Source organism: Bombus terrestris, chromosome 8 (genome assembly GCF_910591885.1).
Source record: "Bombus terrestris chromosome 8, iyBomTerr1.2, whole genome shotgun sequence".
NCBI classification, from domain to species: Eukaryota; Metazoa; Arthropoda; class Insecta; order Hymenoptera; family Apidae; genus Bombus; species Bombus terrestris.
The window spans coordinates 7,027,575-7,042,230 of record NC_063276.1 but is presented as its reverse complement, the minus strand read 5'-3'; the positions used below and the strand labels follow the sequence as shown (position 1 = coordinate 7,042,230).

The 14,656-nt window shown below is 40.0% G+C and overlaps 1 protein-coding gene across 1 annotated transcript in view; it reads left to right on the top strand.

Moving 5' to 3' along the window:
- LOC125385541 (proline-rich protein 2-like) overlaps nt 1–14,656 on the top strand; it is a 63,167-nt gene that overhangs the window by 17,824 nt on the left and 30,687 nt on the right. The window lies entirely within an intron of this gene.

Sequence of the window (14,656 nt, the reverse complement as noted above, 5' to 3'; positions counted from 1 at the left end):
TTATATTTTCATTCTTTTGTCGCAGTAATCAAACCTGCAAAATTATGTGTCACCACACATGCGTTAATTTCACCCTTCTCCATGTACTTGACTTTCGGCCATGTCGCCAGAACTTAGAATTTTAATTACAATTGTTACCCCGTTGTATCCAACCTCGTGCGAATACGTTCGGTTTTCACGGATAGTTAAAAATCTCGCGACTCTAATTATAACCTCTTCAATTTTGATTTCACGGTTTCCAAATGAAATTTTCTCCGTATTTGCTCGTTTACAATTTTCGACTTCGACAGAGTCGTATTATATACGTCCTTGAACATTTAGGTAGACACGAACAGCTCGCAAAAGGGTGCAAACGCGCGTACACTCTCGATCAAGAGTGACTTCGCACTTTTCGCGGTTTCATTTTGCGTGATGCTTTTCATTCAACGATTTCTGTGTCATTCATTCTTTTCAATTTTGTTTACCGTTCATCGTATAGTATCAATGCAACTGTATATTGTTTATTTATTAACGGTATTTTTTTTATTTATCGAAAGCTAACGTCACATCGACCGTGTAGATATTGACGACAGAAATAGATATTATTAGATATATTATTTCGGATTTCTAAGTTATACAGATACTAATAGCACAATACTTCGTTATGAATGTTTCTCGAACTACTACAAAGGAAAAAACAGCACTCCATCGGTTATTAATTAATACTGTTTTGTTTATAGTTTGAAAAATATGAAACGGACGAAAGATATCATTTATTTTAATATCTAAAACTTGCTCGCCATTCTTTTGAGCGAGATCTTCCGCATCATAAAATAGATATTTTATCTCTATTTCTCAATAAACGTCTTTACTTTGTTCTATGCAGTCATTTAATTTGACTAATGACGGCATTACTTAGTAGTCATAAGAGCTCTGACAGATCTTTCCCGCTTCGAAGATAGCAGGATACATCGAAGGCCTCCGCTTGTGCAGTTTAATTGATTTATGTCGATAACCGTTTCCGGAAGACATTTTATACGTTAATTATTAGTGCGTGGCAATCTTGGAGGCACGCGTTACGAATTCATTAACTCGTATCGAGATATATTCCAGAGATACTCTGATCGCTTACATTATTATCTTGCACCTACCAGTTTTATCGAACGACGATACCGCGTTTATAAACCACGATAGACCACTTAAAATCTTGTTCTCCTCGATGTCCATTTCTCCATCTCTCTCTCTCGATAGTTCTTTAATTGCCAGCATTTTAATCGCACTACGTCATTCCGTTATTGCGGAACAAATTGCTCTATGATTGGCTGCTGTCCCCACTTTTTTCATCCGGAGAAATCTAATGTCGAATACTCCGAGAACTCCACCGCGAATATCTGGAAAAATACCGCCACTTTACATTCCTAAACGCTGGCCTGATTCCGATCGGCCATGAAAGTGCAAACGTTTCGCGATTTCGTGAAGACATAGGAGAATCACGAGCATATAAATTTTTCAAACGATTAATAGGTTATGCGTAGACTGGATTTCTGGGAAATTTGGAGGTGCAAGAGTACACAGAACGCGTATAAGAAAATTGGAATATTTATTATAGATAATATGTGTTGGTTTCTATTTAAATTATAGATGATACGTACAAGTTTCTATTTAAGTATCATTTCTTTAGTTATGTTTCTAAAAAGTATAATATGAAAATGCTTTGTATGTGTGTGTACTCGAGCTTTGTATGCACGTATTTGATGAATATCAATATTGTGCATACAATAGTACATATACACATAACAAGTAACATAATAACAAGTGCAGTGATTTGATTTGAATATCAATTTACAATTGACAAAGTACAAGCTGTAAGTTATAGATTTCTGTTAAACGAAACTATTTTACATGCATTAGGACAATTATTAGCGTTATTAATAATTTACTAGCACTGGTTCAATACTGGTACTAGACCAACTACGAAATCTTTAAGGGATGAAACACAAACGAGGGTGCAACGCGTTGAATCGAGATTTAGGAAATTTGACATAAAATTGGCGTGCAAATGTCTAGGAGAAGCTTCGTAAGTTCAGACGGTTCATATAGATAATTTGTTGCAAGGGGAAACATTGCGCGCATTGTTGTTCGCAACTGGCATTTACTAGTTGACATAATTGTCCCTTGCGTGCTTGTTCCAAGCACTCTCTACTCACCCCGCGAATTTTCCTTTGAAAAATATCCAACCCGAATACTCGCCAACTTAAAAAAAAACTTCTGCCTCTCAAGATACGCGAATATTAATACATCAAGTATTTTGTTTGTTCGCAACTAAACTCGAACGAGGAAATAATTGTCGCGATATAAAGGAGTATGTAAAAATATATGAAATATCCAAAGCACGGTAAACATTGTAATATTTAATAGACGAAATTCTATTCCATTTATGAAATCTCCAATTTGCTAGTACTCGCAATTTATTAATTACTAAATTATTGTGTAAATGGATTTCAATGTGATTCTTCCATCGAAATAAACCTTGCATCACACTGACAATACTACAATACTTCCATTCAAACAAATTCTATGCACAAGCTTTGACTGCAAAAGAAAGGTCAAAGGAATTCAAGACTCGTTCACAATAGCCAACATCTGAGCATCTGTAGCGTTTCTTACGTGAACCGAAAACTATTTGGTGGCAATGGCGAAAGTAAGAATAAAAGGTGCATCAACGTCGAAATGACAGGATAATATTTGATTGGCTGTGATGCAAAAGACTGGCGGCTACTTTTGCATCGCCCTGTACTAGCTACCTCCGGGGGTGGTAGGCGGAGGATGGGGCTGCGGCGGGCGTTTTTCAAATAATTACATCGAGCTGCGGTGGTGGTGGGTTGCCATGGCAACCGCAGTGCCTTCAGCATCCTACGACTGAAAGCAACCGGGCAACCGTGCGATGCAACCCGGTTCTCTTCCCTTGGTTCATACTTCGTGCTAGTTCCGAACGTTTCCCTGGACCATTTGTGTTTCAACGGAACGCTCCGATGTTGGATCGGACAAGCTGAGGAGCATGAATTACTAATCTGTAAATATACGTAATAATTAAAGATCAAACAAAAAATATATAAGTCGATTTCAGACTCTTATATCGTCTGACGGCATAGCTATAGTATATTTACATGAACTGTGGCACATTTAGTATATTTTTTGATAAAAGTAGAGTTTGATAGAAGTTCGTAGATGTGACTTTGTCACGTTCTTCGCCTGTTCTTAAAAGCATTAGATAGAAGTTTTTAATCGAGATGAAAAATTCATGAGTTTATAGTCGAATGTTTGGAAGTAAATGAAAAATACGTATTTCATTATGTAAATACGATGAAAATTTAAGTTCTTGGTAAATTCGTTGCAGAATATTGTTTAATAAAGGTATAAGGTAAAGGTGTAGGTCGAGGGAAATATAATTTTTATTTAACTGCAAGAAGGTATTAAGACGAAATCACTAACAGCTTTTACGGCAGCGAGTTCCTTACTTATTTCCTGTGTTACAGTAATATTCTGCGTGTTTAGTGATTATGAGATATGTTCAGATTTGTTACACTGTTCCCTCTTTTAAAGCTACTCCTGCACGATCGAACTAATATCATTAGAAAAATCTTGCAAATCGCAAGTCTTAATAAATTTTCTTACTTAACACGTCGAATGCCACGCTAATTTTACAGGGATTTCCCGTGGCGCCGCGATGAATTTTTGATTATGCGATACATATAATGTTGAAATATTACCTACAAGAGATATGTTACGGTGTATAATCATCATTAATGAATTTATCTTACAGAGGTCACCGTTCACCTCTTATTTTTTTGCGATTATTAATTATCTCATATCGTTTCTTCGCGTTGCTAAATAATTTTTCCACGTTGTTACGTCCTTGGGCCTACCATAAACCATGAATCATAAACCATAAACCATAAACCATAAACCATAAACCATCCCTCGGTTAATATTCTCACCTTCTGTATAAACATACTTTCTCGAGTTCGCAATAATCAGGAAGAACCGTCATAAGATTTAGTATTTTTTATTTTATTGTCAAGGACCTTAATTGCCATCAAACGTCTGTCAAGTCGAAACGTTCCTTGGATTTATTGCTCATTAAGGTAAAATATGGAAAAAACGTGTTTTTCCCGTGGTTGCAATATACCTACATAATAGATCTATATTTTATGTATAAATAAAACTATTTTTATATGTTTTACATTGCATTAATATCGTCACACCATTATAGTAACGATGGTAATAATACAAAATTTATAACTATTGACATTTGTTCGAATTATGTATTTCTACTAATCTTGACTGGCCGGTCACCGGTCACCCTCGTGGCATTCAACGTGTTAATCGATAAATTATTGTGCAAAATGACTCTGAAAAAGACTATATATTCGTTACTTAAATTTACTAATTCAATAAATTTAGTTTTAGTTTCATCAGAATATGTATCATGAAGTCTCCAATTACACCAGTTGCCAACGTCCATTTCGAATTGTGTCATTCTAATTTCAACTGATTAGGATAATCCTCCCAACGAGGAATTATTAGATCAGCTCTTAAAATGACGTAAAACGTCCATATCTCTTTTCCTCTCTGTGTCAAGAACAAACGATTCCTTTTTAAAGGGAAGATTAGGGTTAGTACTTTCAGTCCGTAAAGTTTCATCCACTATGACCTTGACTTCCGGGTAAAGTTCAGCCGAGCTTATTTCGCTGTTACGCAACATAACCAGTCAAGGAATCTTACGACTACGCCACGATCGTAAATTCTCTCCAGACGAGGTGTGCAAATGTTACAGTGCCATTGTGCGATACCAGAACAGCTGCAGTCAATTTCCCCAGACAGATGATCAACTTGCCGATGCTTTGCGTTATTGCTAAGGAATTACGAATTAGCAGATAAAGTTAGGAGAAAAGTTAGTCTCCTCTCGTATCCTTCCATTTAAATCCAATTTCAATCAATATGGGATTGATTACAACGTAGCGAATCTTCAAACTCTTCCTCTGTGAAGAACAAGTAATGTGACTTATCGTGTTCACGCGCAATTAACTTAACTCCGCTGTTTCAAAATTTACTTATCTTATAGAATAAAATATATATTTTCTTATATAACTTCATCAATTTCCCCTACTTTCTGTTTTGCGAAGTGCATTGGCAAATAGGCAGTCTTCTTCTAAACGTCTTAAATCGCCTGTACGATGCAACGTAAGGACTAAACGCTCAAATTGTTAAGCTTCGTACGGTGAATGCATCGACGTGCTAACTTTTCAGGACGCAAACACAGATCCGACGGTAATGCAAGCGGTATAATAGAACGAAAAGGAACAGAGGAAGGAGGTTTCGCTTCGAGTCCGCGGAGAAGCTGGAGCGAAGCGTAATTTCGGTTCTAACCGTGACCACGGTCATCGGCTGGCGGTTCGCCTACGTAATACGTAGTAGTACATATAAGTGGTAGGTAGGTATGCGCAAACAGCAAACAAGAAGTAGCTACCGGCTGCTTCCACAGGTGGTCGGGTCACGAACTGACCCCACTCCAACCCCTTGTTTCCTCCTCGCGCTCGCACTCCCGCTTCCTTTCCTCTCTCGCTCTCTTACTCTCGCGACTCTTCGGAGTCCTGCTTGACCCGTTGCACGTCAGGTTAGGTGTGTAGGTCGCTAGTAGGTCGGCCAAGAGGTGGAAGAAGAGAGAGAAGGTGAGTTCGCGAGGGGCCATGTCGATTCGTAACGCAGACACGCCGTAAACCCCGACGTTTTAGCCACTTCCTGGCGCCGGCGGGGTAGTTCCCTTTCCTCCCTCCTCCCCCCTCTCTCTCTCACTTCTATAGATGATCTTGCTTTCCTTCGAGTTTCGATGTCACGGGAGAACGATCGCAGGATCCGTTGTTTATTTTTAAACATGATAGAAAATAAACGATTGACTTTAAATGCGGGCAGAAAGGGGATAAGAGAAACTTGGAATTGAGATTTAGATGAAACGATTAACAGAGAAGATATTTTTATGTCTTAAGCGAGATTAGAGGTTGGAAGAGGAAAAATTTGTAGTGGGCTAATATTGGAATAGCACTTTGAATGAGACAACGAAAGAGAAGATTTCTTATGCGGAATCTTATATAGGAACGGGGCAACAAATGTTTAATGTAGCTCAACGTAAAGTTGAAATATGAATTTGGATGAAACAACGTGAGAAAAGACTTTTTGAGGAAAATCCTTGTGCTTGATTTTGGAAATTTCGAATGGAGCAATTAACATAAATAGAGAAGTTTGGGATATTGGAATAGATATTCGAATGAAATAAGAGATATTCACCTTCGCGCACAGTTGTAATGCAGGTTCTTATGTCTATAGTATGTTATTGTGATTTATCAAGAGGATCGCCCGCTGCGTGTGCTACCGTGATTTTTCACGAATGTCTAATTGCTCGATAGCATGCTCAACCGCTAATGGGACAACGCGTGGTCAATTAAGGAATTGAGATTAACGAGGGAATTTTCGCAATGTGCAGATTATAAGAAAACTCCTTTGTAGTATAGCATATCGAGACGCGAAATCTGCTTGTCACCGATAAGAACAAACAATTCGAGTGCAAGAAAATGAAATACGGTAGATTGTTGGGAGGAAAAGCAGAAGTGCCAATTACGTGGCGCCTAAACGATGACGTGGAATGACTGATGACGCGATTAACCGCGGAGGTTAATGTTCGCGCTGTTTTTCTTGCTGAATAACATCGCGATTGAATGCACTTTTTTCTTATCCTTGCTTTTCAGACCGGCGTAGGTAGTTTGCTAGGAACTGTTAGCCCTTTGCTCGTTTCACTATTCTTGATGATGATTGCGGTAATGTAAAGTGATTTTGCAGCGGCTCGTGTTGAAGATTGAAAAGGTTTTTACGGGAATGTGATCAATGGGAAAAGGTAATAAAGGCAGAGGGTCTCTGAGGAAGATAGTGGGAAAAAGGTGAATTGTTCTTTTCTAGAAAAATCTCAACATTCGTTTGGATGCCGTAAAAAGATAATTCAAACGAGGAAACGGCGTTTATCTTTTTTTAAAACGATTTAGAAGTTAGTGCGCGCACGCATGTGTGGAGGAATCGCGAGCCGCAAATTAAATTGTCATACATTATTTTGACAAACATTTGTCGTGTGTGCCGCATCGTCCAATAAAACGGAACAATTTACCGTGGCATTTAGACATGATTATAACTTAATGCGCACTCCGCTGTTTGCCATTGTAATTGCGCTGGTAACGACATTTAGGTTGACGCCGAATTATTCAGCGTGCGTTTTGTTTTATAACGCGAACTGTTCCCATTGATCGAATTTCCCTTGATCTCAAAATTAGTTGTAGGATCGATTTATCACGGGATTCCGTGTACACTCGATTCCGTGTTTCTTTCCATTGGAAATTATTAGGATATTTTTTATACGTAATCGTAATCTTGATAGATAGTAACATGCGAAAAAAGATAGTAAATTCTTGTATGGCGTGAAAGGCTAGAAAGAAATTGTATTTGCAAAAAAGGCACCGCAATTATCTAGTACTCTGACTTCTCTGTATTGATGGCGAACAGAAGAAAATCTAAGAGTCAAGTAAAACGAGGGTAAACGAACGCCATAATTTTATAACATGGAATTGTATACGAAATATTAATTTTAAACTTCCCTCTGCTTGTGATTATCCGCCTAATTATTCAATTCATGACCTTGTAACCGAGAGAGGGAGACAATAAAGATTCTTAAAAGACAAGCAATAAACAGTCGTTAGGCGGTGTGTACGTATTGGATGTAACACGATGGCGAAGCAAGGGGTCCTTGTGATGTAATAACACGAAACTACATCGTATCGCCTTAGGTGTGATAAAGAGGCCGCTTAATAGTACTACGGCCATTCATGCCGCGAGTCACCGGCAGCTTAGCGCTCTATTAATCACAGATTATTATTCATGCACCTACCGGTAGTCCGTGGTGCTTTTAGCGGCGCTGACTTTTGTCGCCCCATTGGCTTTAAGCTCTTCCCAGGCGCATCGTTCTCTCTCTTTCTCTCTAACTTTCTGTGCACACGCGCTGTTTGCATCCTCTTCTCCGCCTCGAGCCTCTCCACCTGGGATTCTTTCCGGTTCCTTTCGGTCCCGCTTCATTAACCACCGCGTGGTGGAAATGGAATCGGGAAGTTGGTTCTCCGAGAGTAAAAAGAGATCCGCCGATAGAGAGTGGCAGGATTCGTATCGTAGGAACGGTTAATTGATTTCCGCGGGAATCTTTGTTCCAGAGTTGTTTTGTTTGGATAAAGAGCCACTCGATCAACCGGCTCGAAGTTCACCTCTGGTTTTCGCACTGTTAACCCATTTCGTGTGTCTTAAGTTATTCACTTATACTTCTTATATCGTCATGATGCTTTACGCTTTTGTACAGACTTCGAGGATCTTTTATTATTATATTAGCTTGTCCGAAAAGTTTTTTTCGTTTTATAAGGGAATAATGGATGCACAACATTTTCCGTTTTATATTATTTTATCGAATTACGTATGATCCGTTTTGTTGTATCAAAATAAAGATCACAACGTTCGACATATTAGGTTTCATGTTTGTATAAAGATGCGTTGTTGTAAAAGACGTGTCTGTAAAAGAAAGACACTTTTCAGACAACCTAATAATTAATTCGATGAACGATAAGCGTATTAGCATAGGAAAATCAAATTAACAGTGACATCACGAAAGTATTAATCATTAATAACCGCCATTGATACGCTAGCGTCGTGTGTTATTTATCTGGTTATACGTTTTACTTTTACCTTTTCACTTTTCGAATATTCAAAGACATTGAATTTCCTTGCTAACCTGGCAGAATTATATGTTGTTAATCCTTCATGAATGTAACGCTCGAAACTAGTTATAGATTGCAATCTATATTAAGAAGTAGAGCGATTGAAAACACGTTTTGTCATTACGAAGAAATAAAATGGAATGACGTTGCTTTTATCTCCGCCCAACAAAAATTAACAAAACAGCTATGTAATTAATCTTCCCTTATCTAAAATTAGCCAGTATCATAATTGAAACTCAACGAAGCGAAATGCAGCGGTGCGACTTCGACACGAAAGATCTCAATCTCCCATTGACAGATTCTACCATCCACTACAATATAGATCGCCATACACGGTGTAGGATTTCCTTTCAGTAAGACACGCCGCGTTTTTATCGACGGGAGTCAACGAGACGCGACAAAAACTACGTTACAGCGAGAAAAAGACGGCAATATCTTTCCGCTATTCCCCTTCATGGCTTGCTTCGAGCCTGCGAGGAAGAAGAGACAAAAAAAAACGTGTACCGTGGAAAAAAGTAGTTGTTCTCGGTTTTTTCTCTTCTCGATCCATCGAGCACGAGCGAAAAAAACGACCCGCAGTCCCGGTGTCATCGTTTTGTTTTTTTCTTCACACGTGCACGCCATTTTTTCTCTCTCTCTTTCTCCTTCCGTTTTTCTCTCTTTTTCCCCTCGTCGTCCCTTTTCCTTTCGCGATGGCACTCGCTCTGCGTATCTGGAATACGAGTGACTATTCTTAGGAATACGGTTCTTACCGCGTGTCAATGTTTTCGTTCACGATGCCGCTGCTGGTATTCGTAGGCCGTCCACGTCACGGTTGTCGGTTTTTTACCGCTGCTTCGGAGACGAATGATTAATTATTGCGCCGACCTCTCATCCCGTGAGTGTCAGTGATCTCACCGGTTCAATGTAAAAAGGAAGGGGCTGCGCGAGAAGCTGATCCTTGCGAGAACGACTTCATTTCCTGATCAGCTGGATGTCACGAAACTTCGATACATATTTTTTTAGGGGAGATTTGTTCGAAGATGTTCTTGAACAGATACATTGACCCTACAGATGTAAAATTTTGCTGAATATTTTTAAAGATATTTCTAAATGAACGCTAAATCTGTGTTCATTGGTTAGAACTATATACAAAGATATGGATCGTTTAAAAGACATGCTGATCAATTTCATGAATGGAAAAGTAGAGAAGATATTGCATTTTAAAATTGACATTGGAATTTGCGATTGTTTATGTTATCTTTGCATAATGAATAATTCTTTGAGGATCGAATCCTTTTGGATTGTGGAGAAAATTTATTTTCTGTAAATATAATAATAGAAACATATCTTTTCCTATGTTCATGTACAAAGGACCCCAAAGGACTTTGATAAAAATTCATCTTTCCATTTCCTGTACGGTGATTAATTTCGTATGTTCTTCTGGTAGAAATATTGCGACTATCTAATTGCAAACGCGTTTAATCTGTCTGCGAAGCTTCTTTGCCATGTACAGCTTGCAGGATTTTATTAAAATTAGATGACGTCGGATTGTGTGAGCAATATTTGTTAATTAATTTTGGCGGGGTTGGTTCGTCGCGTTTTCTCGTTTCTGTCTGGAGATAGGGACGTGTGTTCCTACGTCATTACTTTGACGGACGACCGCGCACAGCACGGTAGATGTCCACCATTCTACGTACGCTGTACGAGCAGCCCGTGTGCTACTCGGTTAATTGACGCTTAATTGGCTGTAATTAAGTTAACTTCGCGAGCACGTGGCTCCGCTCCATGGAGATTGGCCACGCGCGAACATCGCGGTTTGAGCAATCGTTCGAACAGAACTCGAACGCGTATTTCTCGATCATCTACGATTTCGAAATTTTATTGAAATTTCCAAAGATGTCTTAATACCTATACGAAAGGTCCGTATATTATTTTTCATGGAAATTTTGCATATTAGGACAATTACAAATTTGGACATTCGAATTATTTTTCACAAATTTTACGATAAAAATTTCATTCTTATCTCTTCGATACAGATTCTACGTTTATCTTCAATTATCAAGAACTCTAGAATTAATCAAAATCATGAGCAACAAAGTTGCTTCGGCTTATTTGCCTGGTAACAAAGTCGCTGATTGAAATGCGAAGGGTGATCCCATGCATAATAGACTATTTGTCTTCTTCTTGTTCTCCTCTGGAAAACTCCATCGACATTCCTCTAAACATTGTTGTAACTCGCATTCCTTCGTCTCCCTGTCCAGGAAGTCGAGAGGATTTGCGGTGAATAGGTAGACAACCAAGCATTTACTATCGAACTCTGTACTCCAAGAGGATGTACAGGGTACACGTTAATCGTTCGAAACTCAACCATCATTTGTCAATGGTCACGCGCTGAAAAACTTGGTCAACTGTCAAAGCAAGTCGAGCAATCGATATGTCGACGGCTTGACACGAGAGATTCGCGTGTAACAGCGCATGCGTTGTGGCGAATACACGCATCATCGATCAAGGATATTCCGAACGAAGAAGGATATACGCGAGGACCTCGAGTCAGGGTCAAGCTGAGAAGGTGGCGACCTAACCTCAAATCTCTAGCCAGGTAATTCACCTCCACCTTGAATTCCGGCGTCTCGTGCGTATATGTAATCACCTGTCGCTGATGGAGACTGACCTTCTGCACACTTTCGCCCGTTGACTTCACCAGCGAATACATTTGCATCTCGTTTCCTTCCAATATGTATATTTTTCTCTTTTTCTTCCAATCCACTCGCCGCCTTCTATTTTTTTTTCTTTTCTTTTTCTTTTCGCTGGTTCGACAAAAGACGAGATGTTCGACGTCCTTGGAAGCCCGCCGGCTCTCTCACGGCACATAGTGGCACGGAATAATCCCTTGTCCTTGCGCGTGCACAGTCCGTTTTTAGATCGACTCGTGTGGCACTCGATCGCGCTTTTTCAACTTTTCAGGTCACCTCTTCCTCTGCCTCTTCCTCCTCGCGGCCCGTTACAACGATTCGGCGTGGAGATATCGCGATACGCGTTTAAGATACTCGTTTTAGAATAAAATACAGGAAGATGCTCGTGTGATACGATATCCGTCTCTGTCAACGGGGTAGCTCTACTTTGTATCTCATGATTCTTATAAACCTTCTTGAGTACAAATGTAACGAAACGCAAGACACATGTAAGCCAAATTCCGATCACTACTCTCGGCATTAATTAGCTTTCTCTGATATCTCCCTAAATATTTCAGAAATATCATAACATAGCTCCTTCTTCTCATATAGCGGATTTATTATCTCTAAAATACAGTTTTAAAAACTAGAGCTTGTACCCATTATCAACTGTGTTATGGTAAAGTACTTGCTCTTGGTTACGAATTAGTATGAAAATTAGAAAATCAACAAATCGTAACTTATCGTGTTGTCGCAGTGTGATTTGCAAGTGAAATTGGGAAATAAAAATTCGAGTTAAGTAACCGGTGAGAAAGACTAAAAAGATATAGGAAAGTTGGAAAATTTCCGGGTCTGACGCGTGTCTAGATCGCGGCAAGCTGGCTTTCCTTACTCATATTCTATCGCGAGCGTTACCGCGTAATAACGTTACAAGCTGTGGATCTCGTGATCGCGAACTAATCACCAGGAATTCAGGATTCTAGTCAAGATATCTTCGGATCATTGTCAGGTTGTGCATGTTGCTAAGAGGTTGCTCGTTGTCGAGGATCTAAGAAGAAGTCGAATACGAAGCCCGCGCATGAATAGACAGCTGAGATATGCTGATTAAATTCTCCACGGTGTGCGGAGACTTCGATCTCCGTCTCGCGAATGAAAGCACCTTGGATTTCCCAATGCTGAAGAGTATGATTTCAATCGGTGATGCTTCCAGCATGAAATTACGACGCAGATACAGGGAATTTCAGCTGAAAAGCGTAATCACCGTTTTCCCACCGAAAGAGAAACAACACCGTGAAACCTTCTGGCCCGCCGAAGAGTATCGTTTCCAAATTTTCCTTCGACCACAAATCCACTCTGGTCGTTTGCTCTAACTAATCCACCGAATATTATATCAACATATAAGTGCTCCAAGAGCCACCGTTGATCATCTTCGTAACTTGGAAATTACGGTGATGATGTTACAAACACTTTAGAATTTACTATTTACTTACGTCATCTTCTTGCAATGAGCGAAATTATGGAAGTAAGTAACTTGTATCTTGAGAATTGGATATTAATCAAAGTTGAACTGAAATCAGGAAATTACCAAAAAAATCCCAAGTCGATGAGTTTCACTTCTAAGATTCTCGTATGTAACAATCAGAGCAGCCTGATCATTTCCAAGGAATGGTCTCGCGGGAAAACTTTCTTATTCTATGCATCCTGTCGTCCAGTTAGCGCGGCTCATCCCTCTGACCTCTTTCCCCCCGAAGCGGGCCGTAATTGGCAGAAAAGAGGTCGTTTTGTTTTCAGGCCCGCGCCGTCTAGAAGTATAAAAATTCGGCCGGTTTCTCGAGATGTAGATGCGTTCTCGGAAGCGGGTTGGGCCTTGCCCGTACGACCAGGTGAACTAAGGGGGTGGGGGGAGAGAGAGAGGGCCGGTGGCTGGGTTGGGGAGAGACGAGAGAGAGGGAGGCCGCGGAGGACGAGCCCGATCCCGATGTAAAACCCGGCAAAAGTTTAGTCCACACCAGCGCTGGCGGCAATAGCATTGTCCCGTGGCGCAAAAGTTCACGTCGCTCCCGGCAGGACAACAATTGTCCTTTGTTGCGCCGTTGCTTCTCCCTGTCTCCTTTTCCCTCTTGCTACTGCTGCTGGTTACTGCCGCGGCTGCCTCCACCTCGTTCCTCTCTCCCTTCCTCAGCCTCCACCTTCTTTATACCCCACCTCTTCTCTCCGTTGCTGGCATCCTCCTGCGGCGTCTGCTCACGCTTGTTTGTTTCCACGCGCTTTAACGAATTCCGACCTTCGGGAGAGAGACGTAACGCCGTTACGTCGCACGCTTCTCACTATTTTTCGATTGAACTGCGAATGCCAACTACGAGTTTTACGGATCATCAGAATCTTCGTTCAACCCTGATACTTCTGCGTATTGGAGATGTACGCGGTTTTTAGGCGATACGGGATACGAAGGATAAAGTTTGTAATAATAAGGTTTGTTTCAACATGTTGCTTATTGATCTATTTCCTATCTAAACATTTTCTATAGACACACACACACACATACACTGAAAAACATAATCAGCAACATCATTTGAAGACCGTGCGGAAATGTGCGATAAAATAAATTGTTCGAAAAAATGTTGCGCTAATAAAATGGCAGTGTTTAATGGGTTAACTTCTGATTCTGCTTGCTGGATCGCGAATTCCTTCCTATATGCGAACAAAAAGTAGTAAATAGCGAGAGGTGAACTTCGGTTTGGTCCACTACAAACTTTTACCGTACTTCGTGACCTCGAACTTTCTTCGCTTTGCCTTCCTCTTACTTTTATAAAAGCAGATTAAAATTTTCACGAATCTGGTACGATCTTCGATAACACCATAGTGGATACTTTGTTTTTGAAGAACTGTTTTGCCATTCTAATGTCAAAGAAATATTCCGTGTTAAAGTTGGCCTCGTAGCACAAAAGGCACGAAATTCGTGAAATCTGAGGCCAGACGTGAACACATATGTATCTGTTGGAGAAACGCGTTGTATGAATTCGTTGTATTTTTAGGCGAAATTCCATGTTCGATATCGTATTGAAAAATCGATCTCTCAACGGAGCAGTATCTCTGCCAACAATTGGATTCTGTTCACTAAGATCAACAGAAGAGAGTCCAATAAGAATTCGAACTTCAATTTCA